At 37.0% G+C, this 20572-nt stretch overlaps 1 protein-coding gene across 3 annotated transcripts in view; it reads left to right on the plus strand.

Annotated features, from left to right (window-relative positions):
• WDPCP (WD repeat containing planar cell polarity effector) overlaps positions 1-20572 on the plus strand; it is a 377252-nt gene that overhangs the window by 95589 nt on the left and 261091 nt on the right. The gene's annotated exons all lie outside the window — the stretch shown is intronic.

Raw genomic sequence — 20572 nt, forward strand, 5'->3', positions numbered from 1 at the left:
CTTTGGCTCAGGTCATGATCTCATGGTCTGTGAGTTAGAGCCCCGCGTCGGGCTCTGAGCTGACCACTCAGAGCCTGGAGTCTGTTTCAGATTCTGTGTCTCCCTCTCTCTCTGCCCCTCCCCTGTTCATGCTCTGTCTCTCTCTGTCTCAAAAATAAATAAACGTTAAAAAAAAAAATTAAAAAAATAAATAAAAATAAATTGAAACTAATTAGAATTAAAGTTGCACTACCCATATTTTAAGTGCTCAGTAGCCACATATATCATATGGACAATATAGATACAGAACATTTCCATTACAGAAAGTTCTGTTAGCACAGTTTGGACCTAGACAACAGGAGCTACATCTTGAATGGGTCTAGATTCAGGACATAATAATTAGTGACCTTGGATCACAAAATAATGGACAAATTCCTCAACTTTGTTTATACACTTAAGAAATACCAGTTGCCTAGAAAAATTAGACTTGTTTATGATTAAAAGAATCATTAAGTTATATTCTAGTCATACATGTAATTGAAGTTACATGAGTACTACTACTAATTATAACTTTTATGGAATTGAATATCTTGTATGGATTTAAATACTGACTTGTTTATAATGTGATTTATTTTAGGTCTGACTACTCTTGTTTGAGGTTTAGGCCCATGGCTGTATCCATAAATCTACAACATTGAATTTATGGTTATTAGGAACATATCTTAACTGAATATTTGAATATGGGCTATCATTTCAGTGGAGTCTAGTTTTTCCTCATTTTTTGTTTAAACTAGTCTACTTTTATTCATGAAGGTAACTATTTGGTTACCTCCTCAAATGGCATGAATTATTATTTTCCAGAGCATGTTTGCTAGGCTGAATTAATATTATTAGAAGCATAGTACTTTTTAAATTTGATTTAAGAATGTATTCAAAGGGTGAAATTACGTAAAAACTCATAATTCGTTTTCACTAAACTTTTAATCAGACTTTAAGACTTGAATACAAAATATGCTCCAGAAAGTTTTAAACTTAGTACAACTCAAATTGTGCTTCTCAATGCCATTACTCACCTTAAAAGCAGGCTCAAAATTATTTGACTGGAGGGCAAGCCTACTACCTATAGTAAGAGGTGTGTCTTGTGGCCTCACCCTTACCATCGCACAGGGTAAGTTGGAACATGTCAGGCATCTTAAAATATGCAGTGAGGCATCCCAATAGGCAATCCTTTTTAAATAGACGTTATTGCATTTTAATTTTTAAGCAACTTTGTGTGTTTTGTATATAGGTGGAATCAGGAGAAGGACATCCCTCACTATTGAATTAATTCAATGCAGAAAAGGAATTTTCATGATAGAATATATATAAACTTTTGTAATTTACATCAAACTGACAATAGTGGTTTCTTAGGCTGTTGTACCAATGGGTCACTTTTAATATTTCCAATGGAATTTATCCTTCTTTATGTTCTGTCATATTTTGTGGTTTATTTGTGTGATTGGTAAGTTAAAATAGTCCTTTTAATACCAGCACATTCTTGATATGGTGATTTATTTTAGTAAGATAACTTGACCTCCACCCTGCCCACTAGTCCAGATTGGTCCCCACATCTTTAGGGCCTTTGAGAGACCTCCTAACATTATCTGTCCTCTTCCTCAGTTTCTAAACAAGACTGTGAGCTAAGTCTTCTAAAAATATGTGTATGTGTGTTATCCTAAAGATCTCTTATATTACAGTAAGTTAAAAATTTTGTGTTCAAGCTAAATTTTTAAAAGGATCCCCTTAACCTTTTATTAGTTGCAAAATAAGTGCTTCCCAAGCTACTCTAGGGCCCTCCTTTTTGTGTATTATCCAGTGTGGCGGCTCTAAAGATAACATGTGCTTAAATTTCTATTAGTAGTTTTCTCCATATATTTAGCCCTAAGATGGCAACAGTTGACCACGACATATTCTTAAAGAAGGGATGAAAAAACTCCCTCAATACCTTGGTGTTAATAAAGTTGAACTCTAACTGATATAAATTTTTTACCCCCCAAAATGGCAAATTTAAGACTTATAGAATTTATCTTGGTTTTCTTCTTTTTAAGGGATCCTTATTTCTTCAGAAGGTCCAATTGTTTGGAAATTAGCAAGGCAACTACAGAAACATAAAGTATTTCAGAGGATACAGTTTGAGCTTGGATTTTCCCCTCTATTGAATAATGAGATTTTATAGTTGTCATAAAAACCAACACTTAGTTCATGTTGTTGATCCAGTGACCTGTAAATTGTACCATTTAAAAATAATTCCCTCCACTTGCAAATTCAAATCGGTTTATAAATCAAGACTTACCTATATATATGTCTGTAGGAAAATTGTTTTTTAAAGTTGGTTTTTCAAACTAGGCCTATTCCTAGTTTGAAATGCATTTAAAAGTATGAGATGTAATTTATAGTTTTAGTTTTACTAGCTATCAAAATATTTCTCTCTCTTTTTTGGGGGCTCTCTTCTAAAATCATTTTATTTTAAGAAAGTGTTTAATAATTTCCAGCTTTGAATTTTTCTTTTTTTAAAAAAAATTTTAATGTTTATTTTAGAGAGACAGAGACAGAGCATGAGTCGGGCAGGGGCAGAGGAAGAGAGGGAGACACAGAATCCAAAGCAGGCTCTAGGCCCTGGGCTGTCAGCACAGAGCCCAACACGGGCCTCGAACTCACGAACCGTGAGATCATGACCTCAGCCGAAGTCAGACACTTAACTGTCTGAGCCACCCAAGTGCCCCTCCAGCTTTGAATTTCTTAAACTGTTTTACAAACTGTTCATTTTACAAATATTTTACAAAGGGAATGATAGTTTCAGCATTGAGTGACTATTAAATTGTGTACCACTATGGTGGAATTTTTCAATTCTTTAAATTATTGTGAGTCAAGTCACATTCATATTTGCAGATTATTGCATAATTATTTAAAGGCAGTGTTATTAAGATAGATGTAAACTCACACATGTTGATTTTAGATTAAATTATTTGAATTGTGTATGTACAATCAACTACAAAAATATACAATATAGTCAGCTCTACCCTGATTTCTTTCTATAGCAGTTCTGCATTTCCAGGTACAATTTTAAAATCCCAAGAAAAGATAATTTTCTTTTTTTAGTTCTTGTAATGAATTACTTGCCATGCTATGTAAAAATACAAATTATTTTCTAAACCTATCACAGATAGATTGTGAGTTTATGGAACTCATTTTATCATAATTTTCTCAGTTATAGAATTGATAGCATCATTACCTGATCTTTCCTTTCATCCGATTGTATGAAAATCAGTTTGGTTTTCTCATAAAATAACAGTTGGCAAACCATGATGACTTTAAATTACAACTATTAGAAACAGCATATTACTTATATAAAACTTATCACACAATATTTATTGACTGCCACCATTATGGGATGCACTAAGGAAGTGTAAGATGCGGGCTGAGTCCTCAGTATAACCTAGTCAAGGAATATAGACACATGAAATCACTAAGACACTGATGAGTGCTAAGTTGTAGGATACCAAGTAAAAAGATAGTAAAGTTTAGAGGAAAGTAAAGTTTAGTAAAAAGATAGTAAGAGTTTAGAGAGAAGGCATAGAGATTAGCCTGGGAGTGAGATGTAGGATAAAACAGGAAAATTAGAGGCAGTCTGTATAAAGAACAAATGAGATGGGATAATTATTTTCTGGAAGCACCATGCCAAGGTGTTTCTGGACTTGAAGATGCTAAGCACAATACTCAGTAGAAGTGAGGTGGCTAGACTGAGAATAAGGGGATTAAGTGAGAGTCTATATCTGGAATGATGAGATCTTCCTCAGCTCTTTCCCCTCTCTAGCAGCTAGGTATATGTCTCTGTGTAACCTGTTTAAAGGATCCTTCTCTGAAAAAAATATATTTTCCTTCCCTCCCTCCCCTCCCCTGCTGTCCCAGAGCAAAGGATACAAGTAACAAATTTGGTAGTTTCCTTTGAAAAGGTAGGTGTGCCAACCAATCTCCTTACAGTGGAGTTATAAGTTAATAAACCTGCCAATGCATAACAAGCTCCCAATAAATTTTTAAAGAGATTTACTTTTAAATATAACCAGAGAGCTACAGATTATGATGCTTTTGAGGGAATTCTCCATCTGTAAATCTAAGATCTAGGAGTTTGAGTCTAAAACAAACAAAAGATAAAGAATCAGGGACAATGCAATAAACAGAAGTAAATTTGGGAATTTAAAATTAATCCCCACAGAGATGTAAGAGGAGATGTTGCATCTTTGAAACAAGAATAGGAAGCTATTTTTAAGAAAGGGATATTTGGGAAAAGGGGAAGGAGCTCTTGAGAACTAAAAATATGACAGCCGGGGCACCTGGGTGGCCTAGTCGGTTGAGTGTCTGACTCTTGATTTCAGCTCAAGTCATGTTCTCACAGTTTGTGAGATCGAGCCCTGCGTCAGGCAGTGTAGAGCTTGTTTGGGATTCTCTCTCTCCCTCTTTACCTCTCTCTCTGCCCTTCCCCTGCTTGCATGCACTCTCTCAAAATAAACATTAATTAAACAAAATATGACAGCATAAATAGAAAAAAAATACTAGAAGGATTGAAAGATTAAGTTGAAATGTCTCTCTAGCACGACCACAATGACAAAAGGACATTTTGGTGAACAGTAGGCAACAGAAGATAAGGAAATTAGAGTATTAGGCCGGAAGGTTTAATATGTAAATGATTAACAGGAAACAGAAGGGAAGAAACAAAAAAATGATAGAAGAAAAATTCCAAGAACTGGAAGGTGCTTATTTCCAGTGTGAAAGAACTCAGTGACTGAAAAAAGATCAATATTAGAGGCCTATTTTGTGAATTTTAGAAAACCAAAGATGAAGAGAAGATCCAAAAAGCTTTCAGAGGAGAAAAGAAAATAAGATACGTACAGAGGAATGGGAATCAGACTTGCCAGCAACAACACAAAGACAAAACAGTGGGATGATGCTTTCAAAATTGTGAAGGGAAGAGATTTTTAGCCTAGAGTTCTATGTGTAGAATTCTGAATTGTCTTTCAAGCAGGGACATTTCCAGACTTGTTAGCTCTCAAAAAAATTTACCTACCGGGTACTTTTCTCAGGAAGTTATTGGAAGGTGTGCTATTCTAAAGCAACAGAACAAACCAAGAAACAAGACTTCTTAGGAAACGGAAGATCTTACATAAGAAAGAAGTGAAGAGAGGGTCCCTGGGCGGCTCAGTCAATTTAGCAGCCGACTCTTGATTTCGGCTCAGGTCATGATCTTATGGTTCATGGGTTCGAGCCCCACATAGGGCTCTGCGCTGACAGTGTGAGGCCTGCTTGGAGTTCTCTCTCTCCCCCTTCTCTCTGCGCCTACCCCACTTGCATTCTCTCTCGAAATAAATAAATAAATAAACTTAAAAAAGAAAAAAAAAAAGAAGTGAAGAGTAATCTTTAGGATGATAACTGTGCCTTAGACCTAGAGAGCAACTATTCCAAATTGGGGCAGGGGACAGAAGGTTCTACTAGGAATCTTGGAATGAGGGAAGAAAAGGAACTGATAAATCTAATATCTGATCTAATATAAAATTTTAAAGAATAATGGATAAGAGATAAAAGATACAAGAGAATTAAATCTTGATTCATGATAATAAGCAATCAATAGGTAGTGACTAAATAAAGAAATAACATATGGAAGACATTACTAATTGCTTGCCTAATATCTATTTTTCTTTATGAACAGACACTGTTGTTCCCAGTGGCAATGTGACCAGTTTAAAGTACTCAGTTACCCTGTTCCCCATGAAGTTGGAGGTGGCCATATGAAGTAGCTCTGGCCAAAGTAAGCAGAGGTCACCAGTAGGATCTACATGAAAACTTATTAAAGGGGCCAGACTCAATTGTGAGGTGCCTTTTCAGCTTCTGTTCTTGGATTTCTTCTAGTCTGGATCTGAGATATGCCTGAGGGGCAGGGGTCTGCTTTTGACCATTTTGTTTTCACTCAAGTCATTACATATATATATATATATATATATATATATATATATTTATATATATATATATATATTTATATATTTATATATATATATAAATATAAATATATATTTAATATATAATATATAATATATATATTTTTATATATTATATATTATTTATTTATAATTATATATATATATATATATATATATATTTTTTTTTTTTTTTTTTTTTTGTATCTACCATATGCCCAATAGTATTCTCAGTGCTGGGGTTACCAGTGAACAAAACAGACAAAAATGACCAATATTTCTGTTCTCCTGCAGTTTACATTTCCAGTAGGGAAATAGTCATGAAAATATTAATAAGTACAATATAGAGTATGAAAGAAAGTGAAAACTGTTAGGGAAAAATAATGCAAGAAAGATAGGAGATATGTGTGGGGGATGGTAGTGCATGATGGGCCTGATATTTGGTGACCAAGAAAGGCCTCACTGCAATATTATGTGATTAAGACATGCAGGAGTAAGCAATGGAAGACAGCTGGAGAAGATGTTTCCAGGTTGAGGGAATAGCAGCCTGAGATGGGAGTATACCTGGCATGTTTAAAGAACAGCAAAAGGTCAAGGTGACTAGAATGGAACGAGCAAGGGGAAGAGTAGTAGGAATTGAGAGGCAATTAGACACTAGTTATATAGAACCTTCTAGGCCTTTGTTAGGACTTAACTTTTACTCTAAGTGAGATGGGAAACCCTTGCAGAATTTTTGTGCAGAGGAAGAACCTGATCTAATTCACTTTTCAGCTGGATCACTCTGGATATTATGAAGGGAACAAATTGAAGGGAGTGAAGGTAGAATCAGGGAGATGAATTAGAAGTCTATTGTCATAGTCCAGGTAAATAATGGTGGCTTGGACTGGATGATTGTGATTGTGATGTGAGAAGTGGCCAGATTCTGGGTATATTTTGAGTTTTGAGCCATCAGAATTTGCTAATGGATCAAATATGGGAGATAGAAGAATGGAGTTGCCATTTACTGAGATGAAGGAGATTCCAAAGAGACATTTTTGAGGGAAATATCAGAGACATTTTTGAGGGAAATGAGTCCAAGCTCAGTTTTGGACATCAGTGTTTGAAAGGCCATTAGATATTCAAGTGGAGAAGTCCAGTAGTTAATTATAGTAGTCTGTAGTTTAGAAAAAAATCTGGGCTGGAGAGAGAAAATTGGGAGGCAGCCACCAGATGGTATTAAAGCCAAGAGATTGGTAAAGATCTCCAGGGGAGTGAGTGTACATAGAGAACTAGAGGAGGCCAAAGGGCTGAGTTCTGGAATCCTCCAGCATTTGGGGATTGGAGATAGAAAAAGGGAAAGATGGATCAAGGAGACTAAAAGGAGTAGACAGAGCACATTGAAGGGAGTGTGGTATCCTGGAAACTAGGTTCCAAGAAGAAAGTGAAGTGTTACTATTATATAAGAAACCAGTAACAAGATGCCTCAGAGGGACCATTGGATGGAGTAGCATGGAGGTCATCAGTGACTTGCATAAGAGCTGTTTCAGTAGATGATGTGGGCAGGAGCCTGACTGGAATATACTTAAGAGAAAATGGGAGGGGAGAAATTAGGAATTAACAATGTAAGAAGGGGTATGTTAACAAAGGAAAAAGGAGAAATGGGGCAGGAGCTTGAGGGAGAAGTGTAATCAAAAGAGGTTGTTATTTCTTTTTTTAGATAGGAGAAATAACCTCTGTTTCTGTTGGTATGCTAATGGAAGTGATCCAATAAAGAAGGGAAGAATTGATGCAGGGAAAGGGGAGAATTGATTGCTGGAATAATGTTGACAAAAAGCCACTTAATAAAGGGGGAGGGATGGAAAGTAGGTACCTGGTACCTGATGATATCATGGACCTGCCTTATCAGCCATGGACTGCCTAACTGCAGATTTCTGGTTCTATGAGGAAAAACTAATCCATTCTGTTAAGTGATGATTTTTTTTTTTTTTTTTTTTTTTTTTTTTGGTTTTTGTTACATGCATCTGAATGCGATTCTAAGTGACAAAACTTGTTTAGAAATGTGGGCATAGGACCAGAAGGAGCTACTATAAGAGTTAAAAATGGTCCCATTTGCAAATGGGATGAGAGGCTCTGGTGGGATTAGGCAGTAAACAGTTTTTGGTTTTTGGTTTTATTTTAGAGAGAGCATGCGAATGGGGGGAGAGGAGCAGAGGGAGAGAGAGAATGAGAATCCTAAGCGGGCTCATGCTCAGTGCACAGCTGACACAGCACTCTATCCCACGACCCTGGGATCATGACCTGAGCTGAAATCCAGTCGGATGCTCAAGTGACTGAGTCACCCAGGTGCCCCAGTAAACGGTTGTTTTAATTCCAGGTGTTCTTCGACATTTTAATAATTTATACATGTATTTCTTTAATTTAAATCTTTTAAAAACATACCCATAGTGCTTCTGAGAAGCAGATGTCAAGCTATACTAAGAGGGCGCCTGACTGGCTCAGTCAGTAGAATCAGTAGAACATGTGACTCTTGATCTCGGGGTTATGAGTTTGAGCCCCACATTGGGCATAGAGATCACTTAAAAAATAATTAAAGATTAAAAGAAGATGTACTAGGAATGCAAGAGGTTTATGGGGGAGATGTGAAAGATAAAGGAGGAAGAGAGAAAAGTAGGTGGGAAGAATCTGTTGACTGGGATGCTGATCTGAACCCTGTGAAAGGAGAAGGAGTGAGAGAAGAATGGGTATAAAGAGCCTCAGGCTACAGCATGGTCCTGAGAAAGTTTCAGCCAAGCTAAATGGGGAGTCCGTGAGCCAAAGTTCCTCATTAGAGGAGTCCCTTGTAGAACTAGCACCCAACCATGCTCAGACACTGGCTAGTAGCCACCTTGGCCAAGTGTAGCTTTTGTCAGTCAACTTCCAGCCTTCATTCCTCCTGAAGGAGTCCTGAGGGCTGTATATCCAAGGCCATCACACCCACAAAGATTTATGTTAAAAATAAGAATATATGTCTGGATATTTGCACATATAGAACACTGTACCTGAGTGTTAATGTCCAGCTAGCCAGTTTAATATCATGCCTTAATAATTCTTTCTTAGGCAAAAAATTAATTCTTTTCCAGGAAAAACAGAAAGAAAACTTACATTGTATCTTGACTCCCTCAATCCAAAGTTTGATGACCGGCAATAATTCATAGATACAGTAATTATTTACTCTTCAAATATAGTACGGTATGAATGAACCCAGTTTTAGAACATGGTTATGATACAAAGAAAATTTTGATCTTAATAATAATGTATCTTTGTATCATAAATGAACATTTTCTTCTGTTATTTTCATAAATAGTTCTTTCTTCTCTTTTATTAATTGTTTTCATTTTAAAACATTGCTTTAAAGAAACTTGTAATTTCCCTGCCTCCACCCTTGGCATTCATGTCTAACAATGTTTTGGAAGCTTCAGGGTATTTTGCCCCAAAGGAAACTAGGTCAGGACTATGAATTTCCCTCATATATTCAGTTATAGTTAATAATAAATATATGTAATACTAAACAAATTCCAAAATCTGAATTATCTGTCTCTTGTTGATTTTCATATTTAACAAAATAGAAACACATGCCAAACATTTATCTACTTTTTAAAGGGAAAATAAAGTTTTACTTCCATTGCTAGCAAATGAGGAGACATTTATTGCATTATATTTGAATGCTTATACTGAGATTTTATATAAAAACTTAAAATATGTTTCAAATTTAGAACTTGAGATGCACAAGTTGGAATGTACCAGTTAGAAAAGTACGTGTATAAACCAAGCATCTAAGGTTGGGTTTCAAAACATAGCAACTGGACATTCATGATATTTGAGAATATTAATGTTATATATATGACAGTGTAGCTGATAGAGAAAATGCATCAAATGCCTCTGCCAAGTTGTAATTTATACCTCTTAACTTAAAAATAAAGTTAAAGGGGCACCTGGGTGGCTTTGTCGGTTAAGCCTCCGACTTCGGCCCAGGTCATGATCTCGTGGTTCATAGGTTTGAGCCCCATGCCAGGCTCTGTGCCAGCAGCTCGGAGCCTGGAACTTGCTTTGGATTCTGTGTCTCCCTCTCTCTCTGTCCGCCTCCCCTAGCTTGTGCTCTCTCTCTCTCTCAAAAAATGAATAAACATTAAAAAAAAATAAAAAAAAGTAAAGTAAAACTATTAGGTTAGCACAAATACTGCTTAAATGACAATGAAATGAAAAGCAGTTATAGCTATGCTTCTTATAAAATAGTGTTACATATAAAATATTCACAGTAGCTCTTCACAGGGAAGTACCTGCCATTTGGTGGTCACCTTGATCTAAGTAGAAGCCCAGGTGTGAGATCAAAGTTGTCACCGCGTGCTAAGTAAACAAATGTCCTTATATCTGTACTCATCCTTCTGCCATAATAGAGGAACAGTCCCTACTCCTCTTGAAGGCCCAGCCTCTCTGCTTCTATGACTTTGACGGCAATCATAGCTCTCAAACTGCACTGAGGCATCCTAGGGACTGCAGTGAATTCACAGGAGTCCTGCAGGATATTTAAGAATTTCACAGAAAACACAAGACGTCTGTCAGACACTATACAAACAAGTAGCTCCAGGTAGTGCAGGGTCTCAACATGAGATTGCGCCACATTCCTTTTAGGATGTCCTAGCTATATGAAGGCAGCTTTTCAGGACTTGCTGTGATAAAAAGCACGTACCACACAACAGTTCACATAGAACAGGAGCGAGTGTGAGGGTTTCCAATCTGATTTCAAGGTTTGAGAAGTTGTGTAGTGCCCAACTTCTGTTAGTGTACACATCCTATTAGTAATTGTGGTTATTAGGAATTAATTGTTTTGTTTCAATCTCTGTATATTATGTTTTCAAATGGCTACTATGTTTTTGGGACATAAATACTTAAGTTGTTTGAATCGCTTTATTAAATGGAATTGCTGGTATTTCTTTTGGCCTAGGGGTACCATATGACTACTGAGACACATAGGGTGCCATGAACTGAGAAAGTTTGGGAGCCTCTGGCCTAGATTTTGGATCCCATGCCATCTGGCCTTCTTAGGACCCCACATGATTGTCATTTCGCTCATATGTAGCATAGTGATGGAAAGCACAAACCGCTTCATTCTTCTTGGCATCAAATCTTGGCTTTACTAGCTGTGTGACTTTGGGAAGTTACTTTACCTCTCTGTGCCAGAGTTTATTTAACTATAAAATGAAGATTAAAAACTCATACATTTATTATAAGAATTAAGTGAGTTTATATATACATATATATATATATATATACACACACACATATGTATATATATATATATATATGTATACACACACACACACACACACACACACATATATAAAATGCTTGGTTTCTGGCACAGACCTGATTTTTAGTTTTTATTTAATTTTTTAAATTTTTTTAAAAGTTTATTTATTTTGAGAGAAAGAGAGAGGCATGTGCACAGCTGGGGAGGGGCAGAGAGAGAGGGAGAAAGATTCCCAAGCAGACTTCGTGCTGTTAGAACAGCACAGAGCCCAATGTGGGGCTCAATCTCATGAATGTGAGATCATGACCTGAGCCAAAATCAAGAGTCAGATGCTTAACCAACTGAGCCACCCAGGTGCCCCAGACCTAAATTGAAACTTACTATCAACTGGATCTTTGGAATCAACTTAAAATTTTTTTCATTAAACAATATTTTTATTGGGGCGCCTGGGTGGCTCAGTTGGTTAAGCGTCCGACTTCGGCTCGGGTCATGATCTCACAGTCTGTGAGTTCGAGCCCCGCGTCGGGCTCCGTGCTGATAGCTCGGAGCCTGGAGCCTGCTTCGGATTCTGTGTCTCCCTCTCTCTCTGACCCTCCCCTGTTCATGCTCTGTCTCTCTCTGTCTCAAAAATAAATAAACATTAAAAAAATTAAAAAAAAATATTTTTATTATGGTAAAACATAAAATTTTCCATCTTAATCATGTTTAAGTGTACAATTCAGTGGTGTTAAATATATTCATACTGTTATGAAACAGATCTCCAGAAGTTTTTCATTTTGCAAAACTAAAACTCTGCATCCCTTAAACAACAAATCCCCTTTCCCCCTACTCCCAGCCCTTGGCAACCACCATTCTACTCTCTGCTTCTTTGAGTTGGATTAATTTAGATATCTCATATAAGTAGAATCATGCAGTACTTGTCTTTCTGTGACTGGCTTATTTCACTTAGCATAAAATCCTCATGGTTCATCCATTTTGTGGCATGTGACAGAAATTCCTTCCTTTTTAAGGTTGAATAATATTTCACTATATATGTATATACCACATTTTATTTATTCTTCCATTGATGGACATTTGGATTCCTTCCTTCTCTTAACTCTTGTGAATAATGCTGTTATGAACCTGGGGTACAAATACTTCTTCAAGACCCTGATTTCAATTCTTTTGGATATATACCCACAAGTGGGATTGCTGAATCAGATGACAGTTCTATTTTTAATTTTTTGAGGAAACCCCATACTGTTTTCCATAGTGATGGTACCATTTTACAATCCTAGCAATGGTGCATAGGGTTCCAATTTTTCTAAGCCTTACCAACACTTTTTTTTTTTTTTTTTTTGATAGTTGCTATCCTACTGGGTGTGAGGTGATATCCCATCATGGTTTTGATTTGCATTTCTCTAATGATTAGTGATGCTGATATGCTTTTTGGCCATTTGTATGGTTTCCTTTTTGAGAAATGTCTTTTCAGGTTGTTTCCCTGTTTTTTAAGGGTTATATGATTTTTGTTGTTGTTGATTTATGGGAGTTTTAAAGAATGTATTCTGTAAATTAACCCCTTACCAGATATATGATTTGCAAATATTTTTTCCCATTGTGTAGATTGCCTTTTTATTCCATTGATAATGTACTTTGATGCACTAAAGTATTAAGGTTTGATAAGTCCCATTTGTCTATTTTTGCTTTTGTTGTCTATGCTTTTGATGTCCTATTCAAGAAATCATTGTCAAATCCAAGGTCTTAGAGCTGTTTCCCTATGGTTTCTTCCAGGAATTTTATACTTTTGTGTCTACATGTAGATCTTTGATCCATTTTGGTATTTTTGTGTATGGTGTAGCTTAAGAGTCCACCTTCATTCTTTTGCATGTGGATATCCAGTTTTTCCCCACACCATTTGTTGAAGTAACTTTCCCCTTGAGTGGTCTTGGCATTCTTGTTGAAGATCACTTTAACCATATTTGTGAGGCTTCGTATGTGAGCTCTTTGTTCTGTTTCATTGGTCTATAGATCTGTCTGTATGCCAGAATCACACTGTTTTGATTATTGTGGCTTTATAATATGTTTTGAAATCAAGTAATATGAGTCCTTTAATTTTGTTCTTTTTCAGTATTGCTTTAGCTATTTGGGATTCCCGTGATTCCCAAACAGCTTTTAAGTAAGTACAACTTTTGGGGCACCTGGGTGGCTCAGTCAGTTAAGCATCCGACTTCAGCTTGGGTCATGATCTTGCGGTTTGTGAGTTTGAGCCCCGCATCAGGCTCTGTGCTGATAGCTTGGAGCCTGGAGCCTGCTTCAGATTCTGTGTCTCCCTCTCTCTCTCTGCCCCTCCCCTGCTCATGCTCTGTCTCTCTCTGTCTCTCAAAAATAAATAAATCTTAAAAAAAATTTTAAATAAGTGCAACTCTTTTCTTTTAAAACAAATAAACACAAGTCTTAATCATCTCTGGTCTTATCCTTTTCGTTCAAAATCAGATTTCTCAAAAGAATTGTCTCTATTTGTGATCTCCCTTTCCTCTCAGTGCTCACCCAGCATTCAACCAACTCCTATTTTGCTTTTGTCCTGATTATTATGCTGAAAAACTTTCCGCTAAGGTTGCAAAAATCTCTGTATTACTAAATGCGGTAGACTTTTTTTAGAAAGCATCATCTGAAATACACAAGAGGACTTAACACTACTGACCACCTCTTTGTTCTTGAAATACTTTTTTCTGTTAGTTCTCCTGACACTTTGTTCTTCCAGTTTTCTTTCTGCCTCTGTGGCATTCTTCTCTGTCTTCTTTATAGGCCCATGCTCCTTTCCTGTCTCCTTGAAATGTTGGAATTCCTCAAGGCCCAATTCTAAGCCCTTTCTCCTCTTCTCTCAACTCCTAGATAATCAAATTTATATCCATAGCTTCAGTGGCTTCTTTATAGAGCTCAGACCTTTCCCCTTTGCCCCAAGTCCATAAATCTAGCTGCCTATTTGATGTCTCCCCTTGAGTACATCAAAGATATTTCAAACAGGGGCGCCTGGGTGGCGCAGTCGGTTAAGCGTCCGACTTCAGCCAGGTCACGATCTCGCGGTCCGTGAGTTCGAGCCCCGCGTCAGGCTCTGGGCTGATGGCTCGGAGCCTGGAGCCTGTTTCCGATTCTGTGTCTCCCTCTCTCTCTGACCCTCCCCCGTTCATGCTCTGTCTCTCTCTGTCCCAAAAATAAATAAAAAACGTTGAAAAAAAAAAAATTAAAAAAAAAAAAAAAAGAAAAAAAAAAAGATATTTCAAACAGTATCTTTTTAAAAATTAAAATTATTTATTTATTTATTTATTTATTTATTTATTTATTTAATTATTTAGTAAACTCTACCCCCAATATGGGGCTTGAACACACAACTCCAAAATCAAGAGTTACATGTTCTACTGACTGAGCCAACCAGGCAGCCCCAAACACAGTATCTTTAAGATGGAACCCCGAGCCCCTTACCTATTCTTCTTTTGCCATTCCAGTATCAGTGAATGGCTCTGCCTTCCATCCACTTTTAGAAACCAGAATGCTGGAAGTCACCTGTTTATCTTTGATATTATCCTCTTTATTTTATTTTATTTTATTTTATTTTATTTTATTTTATTTTCTGAGAGAGAGAGAGAGCATGAGCAGGGGAGAGGGGCAGAAGGAGAGTTAGAGACAGAGATAGAGACAGAGATAGAGACAGAGACTCTTAAGCAGGCTCCACACTCAGCACTGAGCTGAAACCCTGGCATCATGACCCAGGCTGAAATCAAGAATACGATGTTCAACTGAGTGAGCTATACAGGCACTCCTCAAATGATTGTCTTCTTTACCTGACTCCTCCCACCACACACGCATGTCTAACTAAACTCTTATTCTTATTGATTTTATCTCCTACATCTCTCTCACATCTGCCGGACGCTGTCCATCCCTTTGCTCATAACTTTAGTCAAAGCTACCTTACTTTACCTCTCTTCTAGACTGCTTAAACACTTCCTAAGTGTTCTGTCTGCTTCCATGTTTGCTCCCCATCAGTCTTCTCCACACTTTAGCCAAAATGATTTTTTAAAAGCAAACCAGTCACTCTCATGCTTAAAACCCTTCTACAACTCTGGAGAATAGATAGGAAACTGAAAACTGATTAACTAGGGCAGGGGTAGGGGAGTATGGGTGGGAAGGTACAGAGAAAGGAACAAGACTTTTAATTATCTCTGTATAATTTGTTGTTGTTTTCTTTTGGAACTACATGAATATATTATTCATTTCCAAAATTAAATCAATAAATTGAATTTTAAAAATTACTGCATCACACCACTCTTGAAGGCTAAACTGAACTGTTTCCAATCTACTTACCTTTTTTACCTCATCCCCTACTATATTCTCTTTTAAAAGTCTCAGTGTCCTAACAAAACAAAATGAAAACATCTCAGTGCCTCAGCCATACCCAGCTTCTGTCAGTCCCTCATGCTCTACATGCTATCTCTTTCTTCAGGGCCTTTGCACAAATTGTTCCTAGCTCTGCCTAAAATGCCCTTTGCTACTGAGATGGCACTTCTCCTTCCATCTCAGACCACCAGTTATCACTTCCTTAGGGAAACCTTCCTTGACAAGCTCTGTCCCCCATTATGTGCTTTTACAGGACCATGTGCTTCTTGACATTCATTGTGGTTCCAGTTCTACCTTTATTGTGTGACCATCTAACTATTATCTACCTCATTGTTTTGACTAAAAGTTCCAAGTGGGGGCAGGGACTGTGCCTGGTATGTTAAGTTAGAACACAGTTATAAATTATTTGGGAGAAGTTCTAAAACTTGACTGCTCAGTTTTTGTGATTTTTATTTTCAAGGATTTTTGTGGTTTTATATTTCTAACTCAGCAAAAAAGTAGAAGTAGTAACAATTTAACAATACGAATCCTAAGAAATCTCTCCTATGCTTAAACCCAGAATAATTACTCCAAAATTTTAAATTAGTAAGGCATCTGACAACATATTAAGGGTGAATGTGTGTATGTGTGTGTTTAAATTAACTCGGGAAGTGCTGTTGCCGGTCTTCATGAGGTTGACTTATACACAAAATTTTCAAGCTTTTCTGGAACATTTTCAAAGATTCGTATTTTACAGACTCTGCTTTGGGAAATGCTCTTTTAGATTTATGCTAATATTAGTATTTTATTACAGGGAAGGAAAAGCAGAAGGTGTCAAGGGCAGCTGTTCAGTATGGTTCTAGTAAAAGAGAACAGACAAGGAGTTAGATTAGAAATGGTAGATTTTAGAGAAATTGAAGAAAATCCGCTGGTGAATTTGAGATCTGTTCAGTGAAGGTGAGCAATTAAAAATGGTAAATTCAAACTAAGGGAACTGAAAAAATATTTAGTGGTGACCTTTATTCCCACTTTTAATGTTTTAAAATTTAAAATAATTAGGGGTGCCTTGCTGGCTCAGTTGGTAGAGCCTGCAGCTCTTGATCTCAGGGTCATAAGTCCAGGCCCCATGTTGGGCATGGAGCCTACTTAGAAAAATAAATTAATAAATGAATAAAAAACAAGTAAAATTTAAAATAATTAAAATGGCTCCTTATCACTGTAAAATGGCATACAGTAAAAATAGATGTATAATACAAATTAAAAGTACCTCCCCAACCCCAAATTCATTCCCCTCTCCATGGTAATCAGTTTGCAGTTTGGTTTATGTCCTTCTGTGTTTACAAACACTCATCTGTGTATATGTATGCATATGCATGGTTTTAAAATAGGTGGAATTACTCTGTAGATATTGTTCTGTAACTTGCTTCACGTGTATAACCTGTCAGTGATCTACATCTATCTCCTTGTTTTTAGTAGGTGCATAATAATCCATAATTTGGATCTACCATACTTTACAGTGATAAGCTTTTTAGTAAGTAAAAAAATTGGATATGGATGAACAATTTAATAAGGTAACAAGGTAAGAACAAAGAGTGTTTTAAATTTTTTTTAATAAGTGAAATTGCTGAGGAGAGGGACTCAGTCCAGTTTTCTATTTGATCCTTTTAGTAAGGATCCATATTGTAGTTCATCTTCAGTATGATTTTTAAAAAATTTTTATAATGCTTATTTATTTTTGAAGGTGGGGGAGGGGCAGCGAGAGACAGAGACACAGAATCGGAAGCAGGCTCCAGGCTCTGAGCTGTCATGTCAGCACAGAGCCGGACGTAGGGCTCAAACTCATGAACTGTGAGATCATGACCTGGGCCGAAGTCAGACGCTCAACCAATGGAGCCACCCAGGCGCCCCTCAGTATGAATTAAATTCAGACTTCTTAGAAACACATTTTCTGGCATAAAAGTATCTCTTTAAAACCATAAATAAATAAATTTATTTGTGGCCAGATTTTTTTTAAAATTTTTTTTTAACGTTTTATTTATTTTTGAGACAGAGAGAGACAGAGCATGAACGGGGGAGGGGCAGAGAGAGAGGGAGACACAGAATCGGAAGCAGGCTCCAGGCTCTGAGCCATCAGCCCAGAGCCCGACGCGGGGCTCCAACTCACGGACCGCGAGGTCGTGACCTGAGCTGAAGTCGGACGCTTAACCGACTGAGCCACCCAAGCGCCCCTGTGGCCAGATATTTTAAGAGCTGCTTCTTTGTTTTTGAAAAGTTTTATAGAAAAATACCAAAGACATATAAAAACTTAAAAATTCATCCGTAATCCCAATTTTTAACAAATCTATAAGGCTAGAAGTTAAAATTCATGCCTCCAGCTCCTAATTTCACCTCTTTGAGGTACCTAGTGTCAACAGTTTGGGGCATACTCTTTCTGACATTTTCTTGTATTTATGCAGATAATTTCCAAATACGTATATATACACATACCACACTGCTTTTTTCTAATAAAATGGGCTCTTGCTATTCATGTAGGTCTGTAAGTTTTAAAAATTCTGCCCTCCCCACTTCAACAATGTATCGTAGACTTGGGCAGAAAACTTATGATTAATTAAACTTATCTATCTTCTATGTTATCTCCATTTGTTTTCTTGTACTAACAACATTCACAATAACCAGACTCAGAAGCAACTGATTTATTAACTGCATGGCAGTTTATTAATTTATAGTGTCAGAAATATCTGTTATCATAGATTTTGTTCATTTGCTTGGGGCATTCCCACCTGATGGATGAATTACTCAAGAGACTAAATTATAGATAAGAAAGCTGATTGGTGAGCTGAGAATTAGAACAAAAGCAAGGAGGTGTTCTTACAGGATGTTTCTATCTAGCTATGGTAGCTCTCTGACTTGCCCTGCGGCTCTCTCTATCTTGACAGCTGGCATGAGTTATCACTCATTGCCCTGAACATGGTTAGAAACATACAGAACAGGCTTCCTCCAGGCTCCTGATATGAACTGTGCACTGCTCACTGCTCCATTTAAGATATCTGACCAGGTCTTCATTCATCGCCCTTTCTTTATGTGTGGAAAGTGTTGATTAGAATTTGAAGATCCTCCTGATCTGCTTGATGGAGGTAGGGAAAAACACCTTTGCCTCCACAGCAACTCATTTATGAGAACTTTCTTCAGGTGAGCCCCTGTGGAAGTGACTCACATAAACATCTTGTGACAACTACAGTGCCTCCACACATTGATTGCCAAATGTCCCCTGATAACCAAAATCACCCCTAGCTGAGAACCTCTGGTGTAGAGGGAGGCTGGTTTAGAGTAGAAAGAGCTAGAGAGGAAAGCCAGATGGGATATTACATGGAAGTCAACTGAGAAGTGAGGCTTAAGGATGTTAGTTCCTCAGTGGTGTGAGAAAAAATGTTGGATTTGTCCTATGTCTTGGTCTCTACTTTCTTACTAATTATGAGACCTTTCATTAGTTGCTTAACCCTCCTGATTGTGAATTAATATGAAGATTAAGCTTGTTACTATTATTTTTTAACTTGTGTTCTTTTTATGTACCAGAGTTGTACTGGCATTTTACATGCATTAGAACGTATCTAAAAGTACTCTGTAAATTATAAAATTTTGTACAAAAGTAGTGTGCTGTCTGGTATGTCTTCCTATTCACTTCTTACCACTGCTTTTATCCCTTTTGACCTTTAAAACTACTGGCAAATAGGGTATTTACCTTTGTACCCTTTGTGTGTGTGTGTGTGTGTGTGTGTGTGTGTGTGTGTGTGTGTGTGTGAATTTCACCATGATTATATTTTCTAGGAATGATCACTTTTATGTAATTATTATATATAAATATAAAAGAGGTGGATTGAAAATTACATTAGAGATTAAAATAGCATTGCCGGGGTGCTGGGTGGCTCATTCGGTTAAGTGTCTGACTCTTGATCTGGCTCAGGTCATGATCTCATGGTTTGTGGGAACAAGCCCCATGTTGGGCTCTGTGCCTACAGTGCAGAGCCAACTTGGGATTCTCTCTCTCCCTCTCTCTGTCCCTCACCCCCCTCCCCAAATAGATAAACTTAAAAAAAAAGTAACATTACTTGTAATAAGTAAGAAAATGAGATTTCTTATGATTGAAATAGACTTAAGCAAATTTCTAGGCATGTATCTATTTCATATATTGAATTACACCACACAAATCATTGGAAAACCCCTTTGTTAACACTCTGTATCCAGAAAAATACCTGTTTATTTCTTGTACTTTTGTTTCTTCTTCTTAACTCAATTTCCTTTGATGAGTCAATTAGATTTTTTTGTTCTTGTCTTAACTACATTCACTTTTGTTTCTCTACCTTAACAGTTTAGTCAGGTATGGTTTCCCTCTATACTCAAATGTTTGCTGAATGAAGGAATAAATTACAGAAGACATGTTATCCTTCTTCCAGCACGTTATCTCTTAAAATGATCAGTGACTCTACACTCTGATTTAGAGTTCCCCAATGTAAAATTGCTTGACTATTTATAGCTCTCAGAGTTTCTCCAGAATTTATCCCATGGATTGGATCGGGGGCAGGATTGAGTGAGGTGTCGACGTGATGTCAATTTACTGGACCGCTAGGGGAGTGGCTTTACAATGCTTTAAATATTTGCTTCAGCCCTAGAATTCACTCCAGTGGTCCTAATACTTTGTTGCCTCTCTGGATTGTAGTATTCAGCACCTGCTGTCTCCCACATGTCTGCTAATGATTATGAAAATCAATCTTTGCTGCCTGTTCATGACTTAATTTTCAGATTGTGAATTAAACCTGTCACTCATTGTTGATTTTTTAGTACTCACCTGGCCTACTTTACTTTTCATTTTCTCCTCAGATGTGATGATAATCACATGGATTTGGGATGGGGGAAAGTTTTCTTAACCAATGAGAACATTGAAATCAATGGACTTGTTTGTGATCACTATTACAAA

The sequence above is a fragment of the Panthera onca genome, chromosome A3 (assembly GCF_046562875.1).
Source record: "Panthera onca isolate mPanOnc1 chromosome A3, mPanOnc1 haplotype 2, whole genome shotgun sequence".
NCBI lineage: Eukaryota > Metazoa > Chordata > Mammalia > Carnivora > Felidae > Panthera > Panthera onca.